Source organism: Penaeus chinensis, chromosome 39 (assembly GCF_019202785.1).
Source record: "Penaeus chinensis breed Huanghai No. 1 chromosome 39, ASM1920278v2, whole genome shotgun sequence".
In the NCBI taxonomy this organism is placed as follows: domain Eukaryota; kingdom Metazoa; phylum Arthropoda; class Malacostraca; order Decapoda; family Penaeidae; genus Penaeus; species Penaeus chinensis.
In genome coordinates this window covers 5,144,501-5,169,500 of record NC_061857.1, presented here as the reverse complement: position 1 = coordinate 5,169,500, position 25,000 = coordinate 5,144,501, and the positions used below count along the sequence as shown (strand labels likewise).

At 48.0% G+C, this 25,000-nt stretch overlaps 1 protein-coding gene across 3 annotated transcripts in view; it reads right to left on the bottom strand.

Annotated features, from left to right (window-relative positions):
- The window catches only part of LOC125046621 (golgin subfamily A member 6-like protein 6), an 82,975-nt gene that overhangs the window by 17,096 nt on the left and 40,879 nt on the right, over positions 1–25,000 (bottom strand). The window lies entirely within an intron of this gene.

Genomic DNA, 25,000 nt, shown 5'->3' with positions numbered 1-25,000 from the left:
TTGGCGAGGAATAGAGTCTTAAGTGTGCTGTTTAGCTGAAGGGAAATACATTGCCTTTTTCTCTGAAGATGTGCCAAAGAGAAGGGAAAGAAGGGAATTCGAAGTTTCTTCTCGAAAACGGTAGATAAAAAGAATAAGATTTTCTTCGAAACGCAAGTCATTTCCTTTGACAACTGCTAATCAACATCCCCCTCCCCTCCCCCCTCCCGGGCCCCATCACATCCCCCCCCCCCACTTATCCCTTCTACCCTTCGAGTGAGAGCGAGTGGGGTGAAGGGCTCGTCAAAACCTCCACATCAGACCTCTCATCTCCCCAACTTAATATCATTATCTCCACCTCCCCCCCTGCCCCTCCCCCTTCCTTCCACTCTTTCTCGAGTTTTGCATAAGAGATAAAAAAACTTTACGACCTCCCGCGAGACAAAAACAAAATAAAAAAAAGGAATAAAAAAACAGAACACGACGAACTCCCCCCTCCTGGAACCTCAGTCACCGGAACTCGCGAGACCCAGCCTGGTGTGGAATCTGGGAGGGGAAAAACTCTACGGAGTCGACGCATACATTTTCACTACGAGTCCTCGACGCCGGCGAAGTAATAATCTCAAAATGACAAAAAAATAAGGAAGGTAGAAAGGAAGGAAAGTGATCGATGAACGAACAAATGTACTACGAGTGAGGGTGAATTAGATAGGAAAATATGAAGAGGATAAAGGAGCCAGGGAGGGGGGAATCGGAGAGGGGGGGAGGTAGCATGTCAAAAGGCAAAAATTTGTTGGAGAGTGAGGGACGGGGGTGGGGGGTGGGGGTAAAGATGAGTAGTACAAAGAGGAGAGGATAGGAGATGAGGAAAAAAAAAAAAAAAAAAAAAAAAAAAAAAAAAAATGAACTGGAGGAAACCCAACTACCTGACATGTAGGCAAACGACAAACATAAAAGAGAAAAGGAGAAAGTAAATATATAAAAATACAAAACACGAATAAAACAAAACAACAATAATAATAAACGAATGAACGAAGGAGAAAGGCAACGGGCGCCTTGCCACGCGGGGACTGCGCTGACAACCTCAGGTAATCGGGTTTCCCCTTGCGTCGAGGAGGAGGGGAAAACCCGAAAGCCCTGGGGCGGCGGAGAAAGGGGGACAGAGGAAGAGACGAGGAGGGAGGGAGGGAGAGAGAGAGAGGGAGAGAGAGAGGGAGAGACGAGGAGGGAGGGAGGGAGGGAGGGAGGGAGGGAGGGAGGGAGGGAGAGAGAGAGAGAGAGAGAGAGAGAGAGAGAGAGAGAAGAGAGAGAGAGAGAGAAAGAGAGAGAGAGAGAGAGAGAGAGAGAGAGAGAGAGAGAGGCAGGCAAAGGGAAGGCGGTCGTGGTACGGAGTTTTAGCTTCAAGGGGGGGGGGGGGGGCGAAGTTTGAGCAGAGAATAAGGCGCGCGCACGCACGCGCGCGCACACGAAATTTCATCCTTTCCAGTAAGAGAAGACGGTGGGTGGGTAGGGGTAGGGCAAGGGTGTACCAAAGGTCACAGGAGTAATAAAATATCGCATATTCATGGGAAGTCTCCTTGCGAAGAGTAACGTGAACGAAAGGCAAGGAAAAATAAAAATGGAATGATATAAAAAAGAAAAAAGAAAATCTAAAAGGGAAAATAAAATAAACAATAAATAGGGGAAACTAGTCAAAAACATGAACTTAAGAAAAGGAGAGAAAATAAACAAGGAAAAATACCACACGTTTACACCAAATTGTAAATAGTAAGACACTATTGGAAAGGGGGGGGAGGGTGTTATAGCACGAAAAGGAAGAACGACAAGAAATGCAATAAAGGTAATAGGAAGAAAGAAGACGGAAAGGGGGGAGAGGAATGGCTGAAATAGGAGAAAGGGAACAAAAGGACTAGAATAATAATAATAATGAAAGAGAGAGAGATAGAGAGATAGAGAGAGATAGATAGATAGAGAGAGAGCGAGAGAGCAAGAAAAGAGGAGGAAAGAGACAGACAGAGAGAAGCGAGACGAGAGAGAGCTATATACCTCCTATGTTGGTGCTGGCCGTGCATACCGGGTCTCGGGGATCAATAGAGGCAAGCAGCAACACGGGCAACAACCGGTCACCTTTCCCTCCCCCTCCCCTTCCCCCCCCCCGGTAAAGTCTCACACCCAGTAACATATCAAAGCCTTCTAACGGCTGTTCTTGACCAGTATAAAGGACAAAAGCGGAAAAAAAATACAATGGAAACAAAAAACGGATAATGCCTCTTTTGAACGATAAATTACAGCGATGCGAAACGAACGTACTTTATTGCTTCTGTTTTATTACACAAACACAGACACACACACCAGAAAACGTTAGACGAACGAGCAGACTGATCCACGCACAAACCAGAAAGACGTAGCGTAAACAACAGACAGACAAATACAAAGAACCTCTGCAGTCAATCATCGAGCTCCTGCAGTCATCTTCGTCTTCTTCCTCCTCCTCCTCCTCCTCCTCCTCCTCGTCCTGCCAACCTGGTACCCGTATCTTTACGAGGGGTCGTCAATACAGCGATGCCGTCTAGCCCTTTCTCCTCCCCTTCCTTCCTTCCTTCCTTCCTTCCTTTCTTTCGCCCTTTCTCCCTCCTCCCCTCTCTTCCCTCTCCGTTATCAGTTTTCCTGTCGCCCTTCTGTTAATGCACCCTTCCCATCTTTTTGGTTTCTGCCTTCATCTTTCTTCATTATGATCTGTCTTCTCTCCCTCCTCCCTCTTCCACTCTTCTTTGTCTTCTTATCTTAGCCTCTCCCCTTCCCTCCCTCTCCACACGCAAAAGTACAATTTCTTAAATCTCCCCATTTACCTATCTTTCTCTCCTCCTCCTCCTTCTCCTCCTCTTCTTCTTCTTTCTTTCTCTTTCTCCTCCGGGCCAGTCATAAAACCCCGATAGGCGTGCCTTAATCAAACGATAATTCACCTCTGGTCCCGTTCTCGTCAAGTCTGCGGATCAAGATAGCTTGCTGGTTGGTGAAACACGGGAGAGGGAAAGGGCGATAAAAGGAAGAGAATAAGAGGGCAAAGAGAGAGGCAAGAAGAAAGATAAAGAGGTAGACAGAAAAAAAAAACATTAGCGTCTTGAGTTTAAATACCATCTCTCCTCAAAATAACCTTGAAACTGTCTTTTTCGTTGCACGTGTAAAAATCCTAAGAAAAGCCAAGCCAAGTCAAGCCAAGGCAATCCCACAGTCATTGACGGCCAACCAGCCGCATAATCGTTTCCAAAACTTGCAGAACTTGCTCTGAAATCCTCGTCGACACAGGGGAAATCCCCCTTCCTCCTTCACTCCTCCTTTCCCATTTCATTCTCTCCATCTCCTCCTCATTCTCTCCATCTTCTCCTCCTCTTCTCTTCCTCTTCGCTTTCCCCTTCCTTCCCCCCCCCCTTCCCCTCGCTGCAAATCCGGCCGCAAACGGACATTATCCTCTGCCTCGGTGCTATGAATACCTTACCCTCTTTACTCAACCCCCCCTTCTTCCCCGTTTCATTCCCCTGCCTCCTCTCCCCCCTTTATTTTTCTTCCTCCCTCTTCCCTTTACCCTCTGATTCCCCTTCCGCCTTCCTCTTCCCCTCCTCCCTACCACTAACCAACAGCCAAAGCCTCTCCTCCATCCTATTTCTCAAACCGCATATGACCAAATCCTATTCATCTCGCCTCTCCCATGCCGTCGAACAGCCGGGCAAGAGTGGCATGACAGAAATAGGGGAGAGAGAAAAAGAGAAGGCTGGAAGGAGAGTAGACGGGAGGGAATGGGAGGGGAGGGAGGATGGGGAAGGATGGAGATGTAGGAGGGAGGGAGAGAGGGGCAGAGAGAGAGAGAGAGAGAGAGAGAGAGAGAGAGAGAGAGAGAGAGAGAGAGAGAGAGAGAGAGAGAGAGAGAGTGAGAGCGAGAGCGAGGGAGAGGTAGGGAGAGAAATCCAATCTTATCCCTCCACATTTCTTTCGCCACGATCTGCTCAATCCACCTCTCGCCTCTTCTTTTCACGCCGACCACACTCAATTCCAAAAAAAGAAAAAGAAAAAAAGGGAAAAAAAAAAAACAAAAAAAAACCCTAAATGTATGCGTCTAGACGGGTCGGCACTGCTGGTTGTGTGTAATGAAGAAGGCAACATTATATGCATAGGTTATTCAGTGTCAGAAAAATGCGATATATATTCACGTCTGTCTGTATATATTTGCATGTGTGAGCAACGTACACGAAGGGGGCATGGCTACTCGTGCGTATGGAAAGGGGCGTGGCCAAATGTGTTGTGTGGGCGGTTCATCCAGGGCTTTTAAAGTTAAAGGTGTTGAATTTCGGGTCCATTTGACACGAGGGAGGGAAGGAGGGCAAACAACAAAGTGGGCAGGAGGGCAAACAGGAGGTGGGCGTGGTGAAGCGAGCGTAGGCGTGTGGTCAGCAACAAGGTGGGCGGGGACGGAGGCATGGCGGGAGACAGCTGGTGCAGGCGGGGAGGCCGCGCCCTGTGCATAGTGTGCCGGAGATCAATACCTTAGTGTGGCGGCCGAGGGGTGATCTCCCCCCCCCCCCCTCCCCTCACCCCACGCCCGTCTCCCCTTCCCGAGCCACCCGTCACAACATGTGGGCGCCCGCTGCAACTCGGGTCACGGTCACACCAGGTCAAGTGGTAAGGTCACGGATGCCAAGGCGAGGGGCCGCGGGTTTCTCGCCGGGCTGAACGAGTGCCACCCGGTGCCGCCGCGCTTGCAACGAGCCGAATGCGCCGAGATGAAACGGCCGTCGCCTTCCCTTTGATATGGCACTCCCCCCGGGCCTCGAGGAAGCAGTCTAGGAAATACTTGCCCAGACGCTGCTGTGGTTTGCTTTCTTCCTTCCGCCCTTCCTTCGCACTAAGGAAAACAGTGGACAGAGGCACGCGATAGACAGAGAACCAAGGAAAATCCTACTAAGAGGACTCGACCAGGAAAATGCGCATGAAAAAAAATCATCCAGCCCACAACAATGAACGCCAAAAACACCCAGCGATCCCTTCGATCTGTTAATTCTGGCTCTAATAGTCAGCGGCGCCAGGACTCCACTGGCTGTCATGAATTATTTAATGTGTGGGAGCGAGTGAGTGTGTGAGTGTGTGTGTGTGTGTGTGTGTGTGTGTGTGTGTGTGTGTGTGTGTGTGTGTGTGTGAATGAGTGATTGTGAATGTGAGTGAGCGCGTGTGAGAAAGAGAGAAAGAGAGAAAGAGAGAAAGAGAAAAATAGAAAGAGAGAGAGAGAGAGAGAGAGAGAGAGAGAGAGAGAGAGAGAGAGAGAGAGAGAGAGAGAGAGAGAGAGAGAAAGAATGGGGTAGAAGAGAGGAACTGAACTCACTCCCATCCTCTCTAAACAGACTCAGACGTTAACACGCTATCGGTATACCATCCCCGGCCTTCCACAGAACACAAAATCCTACGAGAACTGGACCCTTCCTGCTTCCCATCTCCCTATTCTCTCTCTCTCTCTCTCTCTCTCTCTCTCTCTCTCTCTCTCTCTCTCTCTCTCTCCGTTCCCAATTTCCCCCAGCACCGTCCCATGGGCTAAGGCCAGCCAGCAGCGGCCGTCACTCCTCATTTAGCTGTTAAGACAAAAAATCACTGCTGCTCCGCCGGCCCAGTGGAATATAATAGCCTATTTCACACTCCCTTCGCTCCCGCTTTCCGCTTCTTACTCCTTCCACTTTCCTTCCTTCCCTCTTGCCCTTCGTCGTTCTCTTCTGTGTTTGTTTTCTCCCTCGTTTTATCTTTATTTTCCGTTTCTCTTTCATCAGCCTTTCCCCATTTTTCTTCGTTTTCTTCCATACACATGGAAGGAATAAAAGTCATGGAGGGAGGAAAGGCAGGAAACCTCGAGAGCGAGGTAAGCGGTAGGGGGGGGGGGGAGGGGATGGGAAGGAAGGGGACAGGAGGGTAAGGGTGAGTGTTAGGGTGAAGGAAAAAGGGGAGAGAGAGAGAGAGACAAGATTGAGGGGTTAGGGGCGAAGGAATAGGTAAGGGGGGGGGGGGGGTGCTGGGGCCACGGGAAACGGGGGAGGAGTTGGGGTGAGAGGAGGCAATAACGTTGGGGAGGGAGCGTGGTGTAGGTCAGAGTTCGTGGTGCCTCTCTGTCGCCGCCATTCCCCGGGGAGCTGTAACGGCGGGGAGGATACACAAGGTAACCTGCTCAAGAAGTAAGGAATGGGGGAGAGGAGAGGGGAGAGGAGGGGGGAGAGGGGAGAGGGGGGGGAGAGGGGGAGAGGGGGGGGAGAGGGGGGAAGAGAGGAGAAGGGAGAGAGACGAGGGAAGATAGGTTCGGAGGGTTGAACGAACAAGGGGGGGGGGGGGGGGGAATTGGAGAGGGGAACAAAGACGACATAAATAACAGGGATCTCCCAAGGCTTAAGAAGATGCGAGACAAGGAATAATAAATCAAGACAAATCCAAGAACGGACTGGGCACGAAATCCAAATACCAAACGAAAGACTGGAAAGAAAAAAACAAACAAACAAGGCGACGTAAGCAAAATGAAAGCGAGGCCAGCAGCATTCCAGAAGAAGCCGACGTAACTAAGCAGGAAAATTTAAAGCTCGGCGCCCCAAGACCCATAAAGCCAAAACTGTACTACAGTTTCTCGATAAAAAGCCAAGACCGGCTCGAAAGCGTTACACTTGCATCGTTAAATCTGATGGCGGTCATACTTCTCGGCGAGTAACGAAGCTAGAAGTAACGATGATGAAGTGTAAGGAGGGGAAGGGAGGGGAGGGGAGGAGGCTTGGAGGCACGGGGGTAGGAGGTGAGGGGAAAAGTGGAGGCGGCAAGGGGTTAGCAGAGAGGGTAGGAGGTGAGAGGAGGCAAGGGGGTAAGGAGGGGAGGGAGTAAAGGCAAGGGGGTGAGGGGAAAATAAGAAGAGAAGAGAGCAACTGATGGGGAAATGAAAAGACAAGGAAAAGAAGCTTGGAAAGAAGGTAAAAGTAAAGGATGAAGGGAAAGGGAAAAAATGGGGGGGGGAGGGCGAACTGAGGAAAGGAGAGAACTGCAGTGAGAAAGAAAATCAAGGACATGAAAGAAGAGAAAATGTGAGACCCAGAGAACTGCAAGAGAAAGGACAGGAAAATAACGAAGAGGAAGGGAGTGTCAGAAAAGTGAAAGAATAAAGACCAACAACCAAATGAGAAAGTGCAAGAGCAGGATAATTATTAGCGAAGCGAGGCAAGCACGGCTCCGCATGCATGCAGGCAAGCAGACACGAGGCAGCAAGACCGGCTGGATGGCTGGATGGCTGACTGACTGACTGACTGACCGACTGGCTGACTAGATCACGAACTCCCAGTCCCTCTTCGTCACCGCGACTCCGGATTCGTAAATAATTTACGCGAAATAGGGAGGGGGGGGAGGAGGAGGAAAGAATGGGGGGACGCAGGGTGGGGAAGAGAGAGAGAGATACAGAGGAGCAGCAAGAAGAGGGGAGAACATAATCGTTGTTTACCCCATTCCCATATTATCTTATGGACCTGATAAAGGAAATAATGATAAACAGACGATAACCAAAAGAGAAAAAGCGACGAAAAGGGAGACGAAAGTGAACGCCAATGAAGACGTCGCCGAGAGCTTCTAACATTATCAACCTCGCTCGAAAAAAAAAAAAAAAAAAAAATCGCTCAAGTGTTCAATAAAACGCAGTAGCAAGTACAACAGAAGCCTGCATGACAGACCATCATGCAGGCAAGAATCCGGCAAAAACCAATCATTCATTGCGTGCGGGTCGCTATTCATGCAAACTCCGCCGGTCTTGTCTTCGAGTGTTAATCCTTCGATCCACAAACGCATGTATGTGTGTATCACTTCCCGTCCGGATTTCACTCTACAAATCCTTGATCTCTCTTCAATCTTGCTCTCGATCTCTTTTGTTTATCTAGCTATCAAGCAATATTAAATTCATCATTCTCCCTCCATTCATTCATACATCTAGATCTTCCATTAATCTCCGTCTCCGTCTCTCTCTCTCTAACTCTCACTCTCTTCATCCCTTTTCCTCTACCCCCTTCAATTCCTTCCAGCCTGTCTATCTACCCCCCCCCCCCTCTCTCTCTCTCTCTCTATCTCTCCCTGCTTCCCTTCCCTCCGCCCCACAATCCGTGCACCTTTAACATGGAACCCGACTGACGGCGGATCTCGCCCCGAGCCTACCACACTGCCGCGTCTGCTTCCCCGTTGACCCCTACAAGGGTGACTCACGCTGTCTCGACGCTGCTATTTACTACCTTCATCCCTTCACCCTTACCTTACCTCTCCCCTCCCTCCCTCCCCAAATCCCCCCCATCCTCCGTATCTTTATTCTCTCCCCCTTCCTCCCTCATTCTCAATCCCAGTTGTATATACCTCTTTCTCTATTTTCTCCTGTGTACTAGAACCCGCAACGCTGAGTACAAGCAAGGAAATTTAAAAAAGAGAACGCACATGACAGCCTTGCATATCTACCCGTGCGATGAACTTCCTGCAATCCGATGAAATATTGAACAGAAGTTTGCAATACAGGGGTTTGTTGCAACGAGTCCCGGCGCCACAGCGTCTGGGGCTAATCGATCTCCGCTGTTAGGAACCTGCCCGCCATGCACGGGTGGGGTGGGGGTTAAGGGGGGGGAAGGAGACGGCCAGGTGCCACTGCATGACGTGGGGGGGGGGGGGAAGGTACAGGTAAATGAATGCACGAAAAGGGGGGTGGGAAGGTAGAAAGATAAAGGTAAGCGAATGCATGGAGGTGGTGGGGAGGGGGGGGGGGGGGCGTAAGGAGAGGAAGAAGTAAGATAAAAGTAAACGAATGGCCGAATGTAGGCGGGGAGGGAGGGGGAGGGGGGTTACAGGTGAACGAATGGACGAATAGTGGAGGGAAAGAGGAAAAGGGGAGAGAGAAATGGAAGATAATACAGGTAAATATATGCACAAAGGGAAAGAGGGGAGGAGATACAGGTAAGTGAATGCCCGAATGATTGGGCGGGGATGGAAAAGAGGGGAAAAAAAAAAGGAGAAAGAGAAGAGGAAGGAAAAGAAGAAAGACGAAGAAGTGAAGGTAAACGAACAAGATAATGAGAGCCAGACAGTGGCATTACCTCACGCCAAGCTCTGTAATAAAAAATGAAACCTAAAAAAAAAAAATGAAAACTCTTAAAAACGAAACGAAATCCACGAGGGGAAAAAGAAGAAGAGAAAGAAAAGGGGGGGAAAAAAAGGAAGAGGTGAGAGTTCCGGTATTTGAAATCTACAAATACCAAGGAGTTCAAACCTGTTCTTAAAGGTAAACCCTCTCGCGCTCTTTCGCCGCCTTCGAGACACGAAAAAAAGAATGGGCGTTTTGAGAGAGACCGCCGCTTGGTAGCATTCCTGCACGTCTCGCGTCGCTCCAAACTCTGCAGCTGCTTGGAGATTGTTTTAATCTTTTATTCGTTTCTTGGTATTACTTTCTTTGATTGTTCGAACGTTATAACGTTATACTTTATTTATTTATTAATTTATCTTATTTATTATTATTATTTTTTTTTTTTTGGGGGGGGGGCAAAGACGAAAGTGTCCCCACCCCTCGTCCGCCCGCTCATCCTAGGTCACGCCCTTGGATTGGCTTGATGGGAGTCGATTAATGCCTCCCTCGTGGCTTATGCGACGCTGAAGCCCCGCATGTGCTGCAAATATGCCGGTACTTCTGCACGCCCCCCCCCCCCCCCCTCTCACTTCCCTCTTAACTTATCCCCCCCTTCTTCATTTTATACTTGTAATCTTTACCTCCCTTATCCTTATACCCACACTTTATACCCTCCTCCTCAGCTTCTTCTCCCCTCCTCCTATCTAATCCCTTCCCCATCCCCCCCCCTCTTTCTTTTACCCCTACCATCCTACCCCTTCCCTCTACCTTATTCCTACACCCTGCTCCTCCCCTACACTCTACACCTACACCATCCCTCATCTATCTACTTTACACCTCCCCATCCCCCCCCCCCTTCCTCCCTATAAAGTACTACTCCGCATAATGTGGCATTTTCACCTTTCGCGAACGCACGAGCAGGGATGATAATGGCGTACAGGCACACACCGACACCCATTGCAGGTTTGGGAATATCACGGGCAGGCAAATCTGGCCCTTTCGCCTCGTGCGTCATAAGAGCGACAGTCCTTCCCGCCGTCGCCACGAGCGTCGCCGGCCCGAGGAAAGTGCAAGGGGCAACGACCTTTACGTGTCCTGGCAGTAAATACGAAAGTTGATTGGCTGGCTACTCTTCGTGCTTGTAAACCCAGGGTTCAGGTACACCGAGCCACGCAACATGGCTGCGTTAGTGGTCACTCAAAGTTTCTTTTATACCTCACTATTTTTTTTTTCTTTATTAGAACTGTCTTGGTATCCAATTTTCGATAGCAATAATCTTTATCTAAAGACCATCATAATAAAACTCTGCCCGTGGTAGTAAAGATCGGGAGATAGAGAGAGAAAAAAAAGCGCAATCTAATAATTTCCATTCTCAACCTCATAAAAAAATCAAAGTTTCGGAAACCGGAAATATGGGGGGGGGGGGGGTGAATCAAGCCCGACCAGGCCAGTTCACATATTGCCCCCGTTGTGGTAAATCATTTTTTTTTTTTTTTCTAACAGGCTGAACCATTTCCTATTCTCTAGTTCTAGGAATATTTTCAATCTGTGCCCCCTCCACTCTTCATCTCTTTTTCAATCCACTCTTTAATCCCTCGTTTATTCTATCTCTATTCACCTAATTTCCTTCTATTTCTCTTCCGTCTCCTATTTCCAATCGATTTTTAATTCTCTTTTGCCTCTATCCATCTCATCTAGTCCCCCTTCTCTCTCCATTTATCCCCAAACTATCTCTTCCCTTATCTTTCTCTATTCCCTCTATTACAACCTCATCAAACAGCCTTATCTTGTGTCCTCCGCCATTTTCTTCTTTTCTTTCTTTCTTTTTTTGTCTCGGCAAGAAGTCGCGGCGCCGGAAAAGCATCTCTAAGACGTCACATCAAATGCAAGAGACGTCGCCGTAAAGATTGAAGTGCCGTATGAAGAGGCGAAGGAAGGGGAGGGGAGGAGGGGGGGAGGGGGGGGAAGAGGGAAGGGATGGGAGGGGGCGATGGAGGAGAATGAGAGAGGGGAGAAGAGGGGAGGGAGAAGGGTAAGGGAGGAGAGCAGTGGGTGCGAGGGAAAATATGGGGGGGGGGGGACCAAAAGACCAAGAGAGGCCAAGGGAAGGAGGAAGGGGAAGGAGGGGGATGGACAGAGGAAGGAATGAGGAATAGAAGAGGGTACGATACCGCACCGTCACGATCTCGCCGAGTGCAAAAAGGCATACATCATCTTCGTACCCAAGTTAATTCATCATCAGATGTATGTCTATACGGGCCCTTTGACAGCCATTAATCAGTAAAGTATATATATCCCCAAAGTATATATTAAGGAGGAGAGATATGAAGAGGGGATAGAGATTAGAGATTACAAATAGAAATAGATAAATATGCAAGTAGGGATAAAAGACAGTGTACAAAAGAAAAAGAATAACAAGACGAAGCAAGAATGGAATATCATGAAAAAAAGACTTGTCGACTTGGACAGCCGGCACGCGCGGCCCACCCGACCTCAACTTCCGCAATAAACTCTACGGACATCAGACGCAACATTTCACTACCTCTTTCCCCTTCCCGCTGCTGTGGCGCTTTTATCTTTATACATGCCCTTCGCATTACTGTGGACACGGAACATTAAACTCACCAGTTACGTCTGGTACGGACAAGAATGAAGAGGGAGACGAGAATAATAAAGACGAAACGGGAAAGATCTAACACAGAAAAACAAAACTTCCGATCCTGTCTTTATCCAAACGAGAAAGAGCGAGAGAGAGAGAAAGAGAGAAAGAGAGAGCGAGAGAGAGAGAGAGAGAGAGAGAGAGAGAGAGAGTGAGAGAGAGTGAGAGAGAGAGAGTGAGAGTGAGAGTGAGAGTGAGAGTGAGAGTGAGAGTGAGAGAGAGAGTGAGAGTGAGAGAGAGAGTGAGAGAGAGAGTGAGAGAGAGAGTGAGAGAGAGAGTGAGAGAGAGAGAGAGAGAGAGAGAGAGAGAGTGAGAGAGAGAGAGAGAGAGAGAGAGAGAGAGAGAGAGAGAGAGAGAGAGAGAGAGAGAGAAATAAAAATACAAACTTCCACATCATTAACCTCGCCCGACCCCAATCTTCCCCGCCACCGCAGAATCGAGGAGAGATCGGCTAAGCTTTTATTTCCCAACAAGAAGGATAGTCGCCAAGGAAGCAGCAACAGCAAGCCTTCTTTCTCCTCCTTCATCGGCGATTAGCGACAGGATTAACAGAGCAACGCCGCAATGAGGATTTAGAAGGGGGGAAGAGGATTAATCCTTTGACATCAAAGCAAATCAAATAGTTATTCCGTTTTATATATATAAAAATCAGTCACATCAAATAAAACAAACAATAGTAATCTCATCAAGAAGCATAAATAATAACAACAGCAAGTAAATGGTAATCATCTCTTGGGAAACCGGTAACGATCACTGCCGAGAAACCGCGAGACTTTACTCCTAACCCATAAAAAGGAGAAATGAAGATACACGCTTAACCCGTGACAGAAAAATATCCCCATGCAAGAAGAAAAAGAAGAAAAAGAAGAAAAAGAAGAAAAAGAAGAAAAAGAAGAAAAAGAAGAAAAAAAGAAAAAGAAGAAAAAGAAGAAAAAGAAGAAAAAGAAGAAAAGAAGAAGAAAAAGAAGAAAAAGAAGAAAAAGAAGAAAAAGAAGAAAAAGAAGAAAAAGAAAAGAAGAAAAGAAGAAAAAGAAGAAAAAGAAAAAGAAAAAGAAAAAGAAAAAGGAAAAAGAAAAAAGAAGACAAATCCTGCAACGGCATTTTTCAAGATACAACTGCATACAACTAGAAGACGGCAAGCGCCTTCTTATCGGGTTTCTTAAAATTTATTCCAATTCAATACGGAAAGGGGAATGGTTAAGGGGGGAGGGGAGGGGAGGAGAGGAGGGGGGGATATGCGCCTTGGGATAATTATCACGGCTTTCTCTAATGTCTTCCTGAGGCAATTCAGCGTTGCTTGAGGAAATGGAGCAAAAGTGAACCTAACACGTTCGCAAATTCCCATTCGCTTCAACCCCCCCCCCCCCTCTCCAACAACTACCCATGTGTTTGTATAATTCTCTCTCTCTCTCTCTCTCTCTCTCTCTCTCTCTCTCTCTCTCTCTCTCTCTCTCTTTGCATTTATAGTTTATGATTTCTCCTAATCCCCTCCAGTTTCATCTTTTTTTCTGCTCCTTTCTTACCAACACTAATCTCGCTCCTCCTCATTTTTATCATTCTTATCGCCTTCCCCCTTCTCCCTTTCCCCCCCCCCCCCCTTAGAACCACCCATAAAACGTCGGGTGAGCCACAACCAATCAACCACACTCGTTCGCCACAGTTAATTGGCCACCACCATAAACACGCTCTTATCGTCTCTTCCACGTGATAATTACCTCTGCCCCCCCCCCCCCTGAGGATTCCCTACTATCCCCATCCCTCTACCTCCCTCATACTCCTTCCTTATCCCTTTATCCCCCCCCTCATACTCCTTCCCTATCCCTCTACCCCCATCCCCATTCCCCTGGATCTTCCTACCATCCCGTACTCATCTGTCTATCCCTCTCTTCCCCATACTATTCACCCCCCCCCCCCCACCTAACCCTCCTACCATCCCCTCCTCACCCCTCCCCGTCCTCAGGCGAGTCCCTTATAATAGCTAATTAAGAGTGGGACTTTTCCCCGCAGATACGACCTTTTCTTTCCCTTTCCTTCACTCATTCCTTTTCCCTCTTTCTCCTCTCTTTCCTCTTTTTCCTCTCTTTCCTCTCTCTCCTCTCTTTCCTCTCTCTCTCTCTCTCTCTCTCTCTCTCTTTTTCCTCTCGTGTCAAGATGATCTGTAAAGGATTTTTTTTTCTTTTGTTCTTCCAAGAAAAACATTCGTTATTCTTTAGGATTTATTTTCATGTTTACGTAAGCAATTTGTTTGTCCAGGATCGAAGTATAATAAATATTGGGAAACGAAGGAAGGAGAGGGAGAGGAAGGAAGGAGAGAAAGCGAGGAGAGGAAAGGAGTGGAGGAAAGAGTAGAGAGAACTTCAGCCAGCCACGCCCATGTCACAGCACGAAGGTCTCACGCATGCAAGCAATCACAAAGACAAAGTCAGACAGGCAAAGACAGAATAGACAGACGCATCAGTACTCGTTATGGACAAAGATGAACAATTACCGCCGGACGCCTCCCAGCTCTCCAGCGACGGAATACACACTAAAAATAATAATCTAATTAAACTCTGCGTCTGTGTGTGAAAGTCAGGCTTACGTAATGCTAGAGGCTGATCTATCCCGCTAAAAAGAAGAAGAAAAAGAAGACGAAAATGGAAAAAAGCCCGGAGACACTAAGAACTTTCTTTGATGACTCTTACTTTTCCCCTCAGTTCTCTTCCTACGCCTCCTCTTCCTCTTCCTTTTCCTATTCCCTTCCCCCTGGTTATAAATCTTCCATGATCCATAGCCAACAAAATACCGCTAACATTTTCCCCCTCTCCCCCTCCCCCCTTCCTGCTCTCTGCGCCCGAACCCCGTAATCCCGCAACTAGGCCTAAAGAGCAGGGTGGGCCTACCGGTCTAACATTATCAGGAGGTCTTCTATAGCATTTTCCCCTCTTGCCCTCCCCACCTCCCCGGGCTCCTCTTTTCCCCTCCCCTACCCACCCCTCCTCTTCTCCCCTCCTCGCACCACTTCCTATATCTTCCCATCTACCTTCGCCCCCCCCTTTTTTATGGCATGGGAAGCGGGGAATATTGTTTACGTAAACGTATCGAGGCCTATGTCCCCACACAGTATGCACGCGAGGATAATTTACCTAAAAAAACAAGCGAGTCTGGGAAAACTTGCCGAAAATTCTCCAAACATCCTTACAAATACACACGAGGAGAATTTACCTTAAGATATGGCCGGACGAGATTCGAAACCTTGCCCAGAAATCCTATACACTCCTATACAAACGCTTGAGAGAGAGAGAGAGAGAGAGAGAGAGAGAGAGAGAGAGAGAGAGAGAGAGAGAGAGAGAGAGAGAGAGAGAGAGAGAGGAAAAAACGGATAAAGAAGAAAAATGAAGGAAAGAAGAAGTAACGAGGAGGGCAGATTCTCATCGCCACCGCCGGCCTCATCACCATCACTACCGCGAGCGAAGGACACCCACGGAATGGAACTGCCAGCCGCTCCGTTTGTTATCCGATAAACGCGAATTATCACTGAAGGAAACGGCGGAACAAAAGTCCTTCGTTTAGGATTCCTCTCTTCGTCTGACAACAGCGTCTGGGAGAAGGAGGGGGGGGGGGGGGTGATGCCGTGGCTAGGGTTAAGATGCGCTCGAGGCCAAGGAGGGAAGGAATCGAGAATGGATAGAGAGAGATAGAGAGAAAAGGGAAGGACAAGAATGAGAAAGAAGAGGGAAGGAAGACAAAAGCGAATGAAGGAAATGAGGAAGTGGAGGAAGAAGGGGAAGAAAATGAAGGAAAAGAGTAAATGGGGAGAAAAGGAGGCAGGGGGGGGAAGAAGAAAAGGAAGGAGGGAGGGAAGACGGGCTCACAGCATGCACGCAGTCGTCAAGCAAGCCCAAGCCGCCGGCAGCGCCATGAATAGCGACAATAGCGGCCTTTACGAGCGTTCCAACCCGGACAATGGACTCGGGACGGGACGGAATGGGAATACAGGAGGGACGGGTAGGCCTGATTCCGTCCTTGTTCTCGATTCTTGATGAACAATTAAAGGGCGGCGACGGGCACTGTTCTTCCCTTCCTCCTCCTTCCTCGGGTCTCTCCTCTTCCCCTCCCTTCCGAGAATGCCAGCCGGAGACGCCCCCGCGCGCTGCCGCTGATCACTGCCAAATTGCAACAAAGGAATTGCAGTCGAGAGCAATTCCACGGAAAACTCGTTCTATTTTTTCTCCACTTTCCAATACCTATACTTCAAAACCAGAACCCCCCCCCCCCCCTTTCTCTTGAAGGCAAATAATTAATCGAAACACTAACAATACAAGCGTGAACAAATCATTCCATCAATACTCCACAGTTAAAGCTTCAACCGAGTTAAACACTAGTCCCCATTTCCCTATTTACCCCTCCTCCTCTTCCTCTTCCCCTTCCTCCCCTACTGGTCACTAGTTAATAATAGATGATCAACTCTAGAGGGGAAACACTGGCACGAACAAAATGGCACTCGGTGACAAGGGCGACGGCGCCGGTGGAAATGTCACGAGAGACCGACCTCGCCGACTTTCTTCCCTTCCTCCCACGACCACGCCGACTTTCTTCCCTCCCACGATCTCACCGACTTTCTTCCCTTCCTCCCTTCTTCGACATTGCCGACTTTCTTCCCTCCTTCCCTGGTGGCTTGCTAGGTTCTGAAACACCGAAGCCTGAACCAAAAACTAAAGCAGGGAATGGACGGTTCCCTCAAAGAGCCCATAAATCTACTCGATACCTTTGTAATTTTCACACTTTTTCCCCTTACTGTCAGACCTTCATACCAAAAACTCCCTCTCCCTCTTTCTCTCCTTCCTCCGCCCCCTCTTCCTCCTCCTCTTCCTCCTCATACTTTTATCGTTACTGACCCAATTCGCAAGTCTTGACGATCGAACTACCTGGCCTCGACTCCCGTGTTAATACCCATGCTGAGCGCTCGTTAAAACAGCCAGTTCCTCTTTAAAAAGTCGCGTTATATACGTTACCTCGTGTCCCTGCGCCCGATAGTAGTTGTAAACCCGGGCGTGCGAGAGGGCGTGCGAGAGGGCGTGGGAAAGGAAGGGAGAAGGAAGGGAGAAGGAAGGGAGAAGGGAGGGAGAAGGGAGGGAGAAGGAAAGGAGAAGGAGAGGAAGGAGACGGTGCAAGGAGGAAGAATAATTGGAAAGGGAGAGAGGAAGGGAGAAAGGAGGGAGGGAAAGAAAGGACAGGTGGAAGTGGGGCGGAAGGGAGCGAGCGAGGAAAAGAAAGAATGCATGGAAGGAGAGAGAAAAAAGAAGGAACGAGGGAGAGAGGCAGAGACAAACCTCCACACCTAAATAAAAATTCTCAACGATGCCAACTCCCCAAGAGATTGAGGCAGCCACACCATAACCCATTCCCCCTCTCAGCCTCCCCCCCTATTCCTAACCCACCCATCATCCACGCCATCTAACCCGTGTAACTGGGGTAATTCCACTAATGACCTATTAAGGATAGTGGGGCCTCATTCACACGCGCTGGAAATGGGGCTCTTTACCCCCCCCCCCGTCCCCCATAATGCCCTGCCCCCTCCTTTCCTTTCTTCGTAGGCATCATCTTACAAGGATTAACTCCCTGGCTAAAAATAAAGGGCATGCAAAGACGCGGGAAGTTTAAATCCTGGGAAGATCTTAACGTGTATACTTGGTCATTCATTCTCATACATTCTCTCTCTCTCTCTCTGCATACCTGTCTGCTTCTGAGTGTGGTTGTCAGCTTGTGTGGGTCTATGTGCTTCCCTACCCCTTCCCCCCACTCTCCCTGTCTCCCTGTCTCCCTGTCTCCCATTACTCTCCCAACTCCCTCGTTATTAAATCGATAAGAGCCTGTGCAACGCCCCGGCAACATGGCCGACCTGATTATCGCCGGACACAACGGCGCTCCGTTGAAAAAAAGTGACCGGCTGCCATCGCCATGTCACGCCGTGAAGTCTCGGCAATTACGAGAACCCGCGAGAACTTGCGAGAACCTACAGGGCTAGTGCAGTTCCGCCTCAAAAGTGTTTTTAAATTCTCAGAAGTTGAGGTGCAAGAACTTAAACAGAACTTTAAAGACAGTTATACTTTCGTGTCAAAAATTGTCTTTGAAGTTGGGTCTGCCTTCAAAGTAACCAAATGCTCTTTGTTACTTGTTTACCTGCATTTCGTTGTTGTTTGTTTACGCTTAGTTCACTCTACTTGGTTCAACATTCTTTTTCACTTATTCTTACTTTTTACCAATACTTCGAAACTTACTTAAGGCGAGCTCAACCACAACAAGAAACCTAAAATAATGATGGAAGAAATTGACAAAACAAGAAAAACAAACAAGTAAATAAATAAACAGGACCCACAACCCCCTTTCCCCAATACCCCCCAAAACGCAATTCTTTCGGCTCATTCACCGACAATTCCATGAAAAAAGTAAACTCAGGAAAAAAACGAAAAAAAAGGAAAAAAAAAAACGACAGAGGAAGAAAAATTCGAGACAGCAATTCGGAAAAGGCGACACACAGGCAAGCTCACAAAATCCACCTGCAAGCGACCCCGATCGATGGCGGTTCAGAGAGAGAGAGAGAGAGAGAGAGAGAGAGAGAGAGAGAGAGAGAGAGAGAGAGAGAGAGAGAGAGAGAGAGAGAGAGAGAGAGAGAGAGAGAGAAGGGAAAGTGAGAAAAGAGAGAGCAGAGAGAAAGAAAGAGAAGCGAGGGAGAAAGAATAGAAAAGGAGGAGAGAGAAAGGGAATACAAATATAAACAAGAAAAAGAAATGGAATAATAAAGAAAAAGACAAATTAAAAGAAAACCTTTGGGTTGACTCAAGCCAATGGCAATCACAAGCACCCATTATCCCTTCCCTCCTATTACCGGTTTCGCTATCCCCCCCCCCCCCACTATCCCTCCAAACCACCTATGACGTCACTGCTGTTGAACACATCGCCGCCAAATCACTATGAATAATGAACGAAGGTTCTTGAGTTTCATGAGGACAGGAAGAGGAAGAGTGGGAGAAAGAGAGAGAGAAGGGAGAGAGAGCGATGAGAGGCAGGTGGGAAGAAGGCGGAGGACCGAGAGAAAGGGCGAGGGAGAGAGGGAGGAAAAGGTGGAAGATAAGGGGAGAGTGAGAGTGAGAAAGGGAGAGGGAGAAACTGAAGAGAAGCAGAACATAAAAAAAAAAAAAAAAGACGGAAGAGAAAGAAGCAAAATAGAAACGATTTCCATGCAAATTTTTACGTCTCCCGGACCCCCTTAAAAACCTGAAATATTTGATACCATTTCCGAAGCCCGCGTAAGGTGCCATGAATATATATCGCACGCCACAGACCCGTCCCCCCCCCCCTCCCCCTCTTATTTTAATTTCAGAAACGCGTCAAGATACTCGTGTCCTTATGAAGCTTCCATAAAGATGATTAAAAACAAGGGAAAGGGAAAGGGGGAGAAAGGGGGAGAAAGGGGGAGAAAGGGGGAGAAAGAGGGAGTGGGGGAGGGGAGGGGGTAGAGGTATGGGGGTATTGATCCTGTTCTTAGGTTTCCTTGAAAAAAAAAAAAAAAAAAAAAGGGATCCATAAGGTAATGGATTTTTTTCTTCCTCAAAGCTAAAATATGGCGCTTTTCGAAAAGAATTTTATTCAAACAAACAAATGACGTCATCAATATGCAGACGTCATGAAACTCCATATTCCATCTTTCACGGAATATTGATCTTAAAATTGTGTGTGTGTATTTTTTATGCAATACATAAAAAAAAAAGCATTTGCTCTTATATAACTCCAAGTCCATTATGACATGGAGATCCACGGATAATAAAATATTCAATTGGTATTTCTACATACCAAAACTAATACTAATATCCACACCCTCAACCCCCACCCCACCCCTTTTAAAATCTCATCCACTTCTTAAGCATCCAACAGATCCACCACGACTCCTCCCGCCGTTCAAATGCCCATTATGGAGTGGCTAATCCTCTTTTAATATGCATAACGGCCTATCGAATCCCCTTCGAATCACTAAACGCGAATTCAGAATCGCATTTTTAAAAGTTTTTATTCGGATAAATTACCGAATGATTGAGACCTCGTCGTGTGTGCAGAAATCAAGACACGGAAAACGAAAAGAGAAAAACGAAAAGAAAAATCGCGCTCAAAACCTTATACAAAAAGGAGAGAGAGAGAGAGAGAGAGAGAGAGAGAGAGAGAGAGAGAGAGAGAGAGAGAGAGAGAGAGAGAGAGAGAGAGAGAGAGAGAAAGAGAGAAAGAGAGAAAGAAGAAAAAAAGATGGAATGTAAACCCAGACAAACAGTCATGACGCCAATTCGCTCATGACAAACCAAGAAGCGGAGGGGAATGGGTGGGGAGGTAAGGGAAGGGATAGAGGGGGTAGCTGGAGGGAGAGGGTGAGGGGGAAGAGGAGGGGAGAGGGAGAGGAGTAAGGAGCTGGGGGAGTGAGGAGAAAGGGAGCGACGGAATAAGGGAAGGGGAAGGGAGGAGGAGGGGAGAAGGGGGGGAGGGGGGTACGGAAGAAGGCCCACAGTTGAAGTTCGTGATGCGGCTGCTGGCGAGGGCGCCGGGGTGTCGGAGCCCCTGGCACCAACAAGCGATCGTCTAGATCAATAACGTCGGTCAATGCGACAAAAATGAGTCATGAGCTCCGACTCACATGACCTACCCGTGGGAAATGATATAAAGAAAATACTCATCGATAGAGGAAAATAACAAAATGAATGAAAATACACTGATAAAAGAACCTAATGGCACACACAGCACACAAAAAAATTATCGAATTTTTCATAACCTAGTATATTCACCGAAGCAGGAACTTTTTGATATCAACTATGCATCAAACTTCAGCTACTCTCTTATCATTTAGAGCAGGTTTCGGGTTTCTCTACGGCTCTCGATTACCCAGATGCTAATGGGTATAAAACCACTCCTCTCCTTTGCTGCTAATTATCAAGAATGGGTAACGCGTAATAGCAATACCGAGTAATTATAATACACAAAAAAGCGAAGAAATGTTAGACAATTAATATCAATAAGAATGTCTGTCTACGCTCTAAGTCCTTAAGACACTGTTGCATCTGAACAATCCGGCCATCCTCCCTTTATTACTAACTATCGATTCTGCAATATGAACGCACAACTTGCAAGATCCATCAGTTATTCCCATACAATCCAAAGTCAACACAAGGAAGATAGGCCAATTAAAGAAGAATATGCGATTTTCTTTAACTTCAAAAATCTTCAAACCTCAATCGCCTTCATCACCCACAACTGACCCAAATTTCTACCCATTAACAGACCGCCCCATTACTCATTGCCTACTTCCACTCGGTCCAAAATCCTTACGAAGGATGGGAGGAAGAGGCCTACGCAATGCCTCTCCACCCATTTCCTTCCTCCCCATATTAATATGCCCTTATTATTCTCTCGGCAACAATAGCCCTTACTAACCCCCCCCCTCTCCCCCCCCCTTCGGTCTCTGTGCCCTAGGGCTCTACTTTCCTACCCACGCTCCCCGTCTCCCTCTCTCCTTCCAAACCCCCTATCCACCACCAACGCCCACTTCCCCCTCCTTCCCTCCCTCCCACATTCCTATCCTCTCCTTCCCACCCACCTACCCACCTCCCACGCCCACTCCCCCCTCCTTCCCTCCCTCCCCTCCCTTTCCAGGCCAATAACCTCATGGCGCATCCAATATACACACAGGAGGCCGTTGGCTGAACACACGCCCTCAAGCAGCCGGAGATAAAAAAAGGCTTGTATTATGGCTGTGTGTGTGTCCAATATGGTTATGAAGGAGGGGCAGAGGGAGAGGTTAGAAAGGAGGGGAAAGGGGAAACAAATACGGGGAGAGGAGAGTGAGGTGAAGAAAGGAGGCACGGAGGGGAAAATGGAAACAAATATGGGGAGAGGAGAGGGAGGAGAAGAAAGGAGAGGGGACGGTGGGGAAAGGGCAGAAGGAAGGAGAATGAGAATACGAAGATGGATAAAGAAATGCGAGAAGGGACAGTGGAGAGAAGGGGGAAAGAGAGGGGAAGGCGGGGAGAGAGACGGAGGTGGGAAGGGTGAAAGAAAGGTGGGGATACGAAAATGGGGAAAGGGAGGAAGGGGAGAGTGGGGGTAGGATGAAGGAAGAGATAGAGAGGAGCAGCTGCAACCCTTCTGATCAATGGCAAGGTATCGACTGTGATAATCATTATTCTATCGCATTTTACTGCTGTGTCGTGGTTCATTCAAATCATTTTTTTTTCTTTTAAGCGACCGTTATATAGCAGACACCGTTACACCCCAACTGACATACCATCCCTCACTTTCACCATTATCGTCACTATCATCACGATCAGCATCAAGGTAGCCTTATCATCACTCTGCCCACAGTCCCCCATCCTTTACGACCGTGCCAAGCGCAGTGCCACGCAGTCGTGCAATAGCATTACGTGCACTGGCCCTCCCCCCCCCTTCCCCTTACTCCCCCTCCCCCCCTCCTACCACCTTCCACCCCGTTCGTTATCAACGGCACATGCAACGGGGAATAACAGGTGGAGGCGCGCATGCAACATTCCAGAAATCAGGCGACGAGGACAGAGAGGGAAGAATAAAAGAATAAAAGAAAAAAGAAAAGTAGATAAAAAGGCGCGTGGCAAATAAAGAAGGTTGGGAGGAAAGGGAAGACGACGAGAAACAAGGCAGGTAAGAACACCAAGGGCTCGAGGCATGACGATTCTCATTACGTACACGAAGAGAAACCGAAGAATTGAGAATAAAAGAGGGAAAAGAAAGAAAAGGGGGCAAGGAGAGAGAGGGAACAGAATAAAGAAAAGAAACGAGGAGGACGAAAAGAAAAAAAAGAAAAGAAAGACTGGAAAAAAATAAAACAAAACATCACGTATCTGCCGGTATCTCCCAAATGGTCTTCAATGTAGCCCCATTATTGAACATCCCCCCCCCATTCTCCCCCAAATTACCCATAAATCGCCCATAAACAACAATTATCGACTGAAGGCCAATAGAACTACAGGCGGAGATAAGGGAGATAAGCCCCAGCAAGATGAAAGATGTTTACTCTCTCTCTCTCTCCTCTGCCTTAATTATACCCGGAAATTGGCCTCATGATTTATAGGGGGAGGGTATAAAATGAATGTAATCATCTTATCATTTACCTACATATACATACATCCATACACACATCCACACACACACACATCATGACGTGCTTGTATATATAAGCCAATAAAATACCCGATTCTAACCTTTCGGTAAGTAATCCAAACATACGACTCCTTCCCTCCCCCTTCCCCCCTTCCCCCCTCCTCTCTCCCCTTCTCGGCTTCTATTAGACTAAGACCTTTTAAAATGGCATCGCTCCCCCTTTCCCCCCCACCACCACCATGCCCCCCTTCCCTCCCCCCCAACAAATTTCCCCGAAACGCATAATAAATAACCATATATATATATATTCTCTCCCGCTCTCTTCTGCCTCTTCTCCTCCCCTTTCTTATGGGGGAGGGGGGAGGGGGGGAAGAAGGGGGAGAGAATTGAAAAATTAAAGAGGGAAGATGATGAAGGCGAATAAAAGAAGGGACAAGAGTGGAAGAATGATAAAAGGAGGAGGAGGAGGAGGAGAAGGGGGAGGAGGAGAAAGAAGAGAATGAAGTGGAGAAGATACGGAGAATCAAATGACACAGAAAACTTGAAGAGGAGACCACAGAAAGCACGAACATACAAGAAAAGGGAAGAGATTTCAAAGAAGGCTTCGGTCGGAATAAGGAGGAAGCGGCACGTGGAAGAAGGGAGGATTACGGAGATAAAAGGAGGTAGAAAAATACGATAAGGATACGGAAGAGGAAGCAGCACGCACAGAGAAGAGAAGAATTAGGATTAAAGAGGGGAAAAGAGGGGGGGGGGAATTAGGATAAAAGAAAAGGAGGGGAAAGTGAAAGAACCGTGAGATGCGGAAGGAAGGAAGGAAGGAAAGAAGGAAACGCGGACGGAAGGAGAGAAATAGGGAGAAGAGGAAGAGGAAGAGGCAGCGGCTGAGAGGAAACCGTCAGCGGGAAATACCATGACGGCAATTGGGGGGGGAAGTGGCGGGGAGTGGGGGGGGGGTAGGGAGGATGAGGGGAAACGGCGGGAGGGGGCTTGGAGGAGGCCGGAGAGGGGGGGGGGGAGACGGAAGGAGTGGGAGTGGGAGGAGGAGGAGGAGGAGGAGGAGGAGGAGGAGGAGGAGTAGGAGTAGTAGGAGGGGGAGTAGTAGGAGGAGGAGTAGGAGGGAGAGAGGACAGGGAATGAGGAGGGAGACGAGACGAGGAGGGGAGAGAGAAGGAGAGAAAGGAGAGGAGAGGGGAGGGACCACATCTGGCGCTGCTGATACCGAAGAGGGAAAAGCTTTTTGCTGTAGCCAGGTCACGTCCTCGCTGGGGTACCCGCCACTCCATGGAACAAGGAGGGGGGAGAGGGGAGATGATGATGGGCGGGGGGAAGAGGGGAGATGATGGGGTGGGGGGGGAGAGGGAGAGAGAGATGGGAGAATGATGCGAGACGAGAGGGATCATAAAATGAACGAAACAAGGCAATGAAGAAATAATAGACTAAAAAATCGTACTAGGTTTACCACGAAGGAAAACAACAACTAATGACCAAAACAACCAAGTCACGAAATAAAAAGCGAGCATAGAAACTGGCGTAAACCGAAAACAGGTTTACGACCGCGGGGCAGGTTTCAATGCTGTGGCAATCTGAACCCTCCCTCATCACACGCTATACCTTACCTAAGCCAGAGTGCAAAGGCAAGTAAGGGAGAAAATGGAGATGTGATAAAAAAACAAAAAACAAAAAAAGCTTGAGAAGCGAAGGAGATAGGGGGGGGGGGGGGAGGAGGAGAGGAGGGAGTTGAAAAAGAGAAGGGAGAAGAAAAGGAGAAAAAAAAGAAAAACAAAATCGATCCAAAATGATGTGCTATCGTCTCGAAAGCAGAATTTATCAATCTTCGGCCTTGCATTCCATTTTTCTTCTCTCCTCCTTCCTTTCCTTTCCTTTCCCTCTTCCCCTCCTGCGCTCCCCTCGCTCAGCCACTTTGCCCTCTCAGGTAGAGTGAGTAAGCGCACTCTTCATCACGCTAGCCGGCCACTCCATCTTTGCAGGGAGTTTCGCACACAAGGACACCACACACACACACACACACACACACACACACACACACAAATACAGACACT